Source organism: Aplysia californica, unplaced genomic scaffold (assembly GCF_000002075.1).
Source record: "Aplysia californica isolate F4 #8 unplaced genomic scaffold, AplCal3.0 scaffold00058, whole genome shotgun sequence".
Classification (NCBI taxonomy): Eukaryota; Metazoa; Mollusca; class Gastropoda; order Aplysiida; family Aplysiidae; genus Aplysia; species Aplysia californica.
Window position 1 is genome coordinate 1632642 of NW_004797328.1, and position 3980 is coordinate 1636621.

At 31.7% G+C, this 3980-nt stretch overlaps 1 protein-coding gene across 1 annotated transcript in view; it reads right to left on the minus strand.

Moving 5' to 3' along the window:
- The window catches only part of LOC101849439 (frizzled-5), a 42932-nt gene that overhangs the window by 37563 nt on the left and 1389 nt on the right, over positions 1-3980 (minus strand). The window lies entirely within an intron of this gene.

Genomic DNA, 3980 nt, shown 5'->3' on the forward strand with positions numbered 1-3980 from the left:
TTTGTTTAATTTCTCTCTCTGAGGAAACCCACAGGGGTATCTACGTGCAACTGCAAATGTCCGAACTGCTGCACCTAAGTCGAAGGTTTGAACGTGTTGTCTCGGCGTGTTTATCTTGTTTTCGTCATTCCCGGCTAGAGTTCCGTAGTGTCTTAGGCTAACGTGAATCTTTACGTGAGGATATAAGAAAAAGCAATGGTGTCAGTTTTTTTCGCTGAAAGTGATTATCTTTATAGGGGGAGAAATCCCCCCCGGGGCACCCGGGAAACCCCCACCAAACTCATTGTCATGGTCCTTTGTTAAAAAAATGCAAACTCGTCATTGAACTCTTTTCCATTCGTAAAACCCTTCTCTCGGGGTTTTCACTTTCCAATTCCCCCACCCCCAACCCCCCCCCCCCCCCCCCAATCCCCCTCCCTTCTCCATCTCCTCTCTGTAGACAACAAGGTTTAATAATATTATTATTTATTAACAACATTAATATTCTGCTTTCTAATTAGCACTGTGTGACAGACTCAAATAGCGGTATACACATGATGTCACATTTGCAGATTTGAATCACAAGTACAATTTGTTTTGACTATTGATTTTGAGAACCAAAACTGAATCAGCGAAGTCATCCAAATTGTAGGTACCACTTCGCCACTTAGCGATACACTTTTCTCTGAATCTACGGTATACTACTAAAATATATCAGAACAACCATTATTGTTTTTAGTTTGATTTTAGTAGAGGTTTTACGGCGCTCGCAACTGCATACGGTCATATGAGCGCCAGAATATTAGAGGTGTTACAAGGGAGTAACAAACATTTAAAAAGAAGGAGGGGAGATAAAGACGATAGATGTTTGATAGGAAAGAAGGAGCAAACCACACCAGACCACCCGCTGACCGTGTATGTTTTGAAAAGGGGGATGGGTGATTGAAAGGAGAAAAATGAGGATAGAGGGTAAAAATGGTGGAGGAAAGAGATGGTGGGGAGTAAGATGAGAAAAGAGGAATGAGGGAGGAGAGAAAAGGTGGTGGGAAAGGAGAGTGGAAAGTAAGGAGGGTTGGGAGGAAGGAGACTGGTTTACGTTTTGAGCGTTCTAGTTCTGCTTTTAAAAGGTTATATATTTATCTATAACACACACACACATACACACACACACACACACACATACATACACACACAATTTATTCCTCCTTCTTTCAGCTCTCTCTCTCTCTCTCTCTCTCTCTCTCTCTCTCTCTCTCTCTCTCTCTCTCTCCTTCTTTGCTAAATTTGTACCTCTCTCTTTCTATTCATTGTATATGTGCTCTTTAGTCAGTACTTTTGTTATTTCCCTGTTCGCCTCGCCCCCCCCCCCCCTCCCTCTAAAATAAATAAATAAATAAATACAAAAACCGCAACGGACTTACACTTGCTCTTTTAGTAATTTCCACTCTTACTTTCAAAGCTGACCAAATTGAAAAGCACATTACGTATAGCTTATTAGGTGCAAGGTAACAGTAACTTTTGTGGCATCTCTGCAGAAGTGACGCCAACAGATGAGTTAGAAATTCATTGATTGCATATTTATAATCTGTATATTTATTATCAATACTATTAAAAGTATTAGGCTAATAATAATATTATTATTATTACAAGTAACCTCAATATTAAAATCATAATTGTTGTTATACAGCTATTGTTGTTATACTATTTTTCTTCTTCTTCTTCTTCTTCTTCTTCTTCTTCTTCTTCCTCTTCTTCTTCTTCTTCTTCTTCTTCTTCTTCTTCTCCTTCTCCTTCTTCTTCTTCTTCTTCTTCTTCTTCTTCTTCTTCTTCTTCTTCTTCTTCTTCTTGCTATTATCATCATCCATATTGCTATTGTTATTATTGAAATAATAATAATTCATCATTTATTATCCTCATTATTATTATCATCATCATCATATTAAATAATAATAATAATAATAATAATAATAATTATTATAATTATTTTTATTATTATTATTTTTATAGTTACTGTTATTATTATCTATATTATTATTCGTATTATTATCAGTATAAAATGTGTTAATATTACTATCTTTATCATTAGATAAATGTTATTATGATCGTCTTCATTATTATTGATATCGTTGTTATTTCTATTGTTATTGTTATTATTATTATTTTCAATATTTTTATTGTTATTGTTATTATTATTATCAATATTATTATTTGTATTATTATCGTTTTTATATGTGTTAATATTACTATCTTTATCAATAGATTAATGTTATTATTATCATTATCATTATTATTATTATTATTATGATCATCATTATTTTTATTAGTAATAAATATTATTATTACTACATGTATTATTAATATTATCATTTTCATTATCATTTTAGGCCATTTTATATTATTATTATTCTCATTAATGTCATTTTCAATGTGATGATGACGATGAAGATGATTATTATTGTTATTATTATTGTTATTGTTATTATTATTATTTTTAATATTATTATTATTATTATTATTATTATTATTATTATTATTATTATTATTATTATTATTATTATTATTATTGAAAGGTACATGATTTGTAGTTATCCTTATCACTATTTTCATTATATTTACAATATTACACACATTTTATATAATTAGTAACCCTTTTTTGTTATTATTATTTTCGTCAATATTGTACTCATAATTTTCAAATACAAGTCTATCGACTCTGTCATACAGCTTGGGCTTCTTTTGGAAAGACAGAAAAGTGGATGGCCTGCTTGCATAGCGATCGGTTTGAAGAACCAGCATAATAATAATAATAATAATAATAATAATAATAATAATTATAATAATAATAATAATAATAATAATTATAATAATAATAATAATAATAATAATAATAATAATAAGTTAGAAAAACATGACAATAAGGTAAGAGTAATAATAACATTAAAACTTAACAATCTACAATTAAGACCGCAACTGGACAATGGAAATGACAGTATAACAATAACAACAATAATGATAACTTTGATAATGACAGTAATCATGTGATAACAATAACAATAACCATAACAATGCACCCAATCAATGCAGCGGAAAGAATGATTGGCTCAACTTTTCAAGGGCAGTGTGAGAATGAATGAATGAAGCAGAGATAATAAATAGAGGGACGGGTGAAAGAATGTAATTCATAAACCTATCTTGAACCCGAGCTAAACGAAATAGTAAAGGGATATCTTTGTTCTACAGAGGTGTGCAATGGGCCTATGGATTGTTACCCATTCATGATTTGTGGATTCTTTTTTTCTCAAACACCGTACATACCTACCTTAAGGTGAACTAGGTACAGCTGAAATGAAAATTTTTGTTTGGGCTCTAAATTAAGTGTACTGGGATTCCCAATAACCAATATGGGTCAAGAAACAAAAACACACTATCCCTGTATGATTTCACTGTCAATTTTTGAATTTTTAAGATGCAAAGGGTTCGACAGACCAAAATTCGCGCAAATTGTTGGCAGGGATTCTGAAAAAGATTGAATTGATACAGCCTTGATATTGTCACACAGAGTTTGTGTATATACAACCTGCAACGTACTAAAGATTTACTTTCCTAAGTCTCATACTTTTCTTGTAACTGCCCTTTTAGTGTCATATACGATACTTGGACAAAAAAATGATCACAAATCAGAGTTATACTGCCAATCTTTTTAACACTGACGGATGACTTATTACAATATCACAATAATCTTTTAGTACGTTGCAAACATATTATCTAGAAACAGTCATGCAAAGTGGGATTCAGCTGCGACGAGTACTTTTAGAAATATCTCTGCCAAGGTGACCCACCCCCCTAAGAAAATCATAGTTTTTAGAAAACTTTAAAAAACACGAATTCATATCATTCTATTACCACACAATGTTAAAATACATGGCATATGTGAGCACTTTATAGATGTTTTGGACACTTGAAAATATTTCCAATCGATAAAGCAGATGTTGCTCTACTAA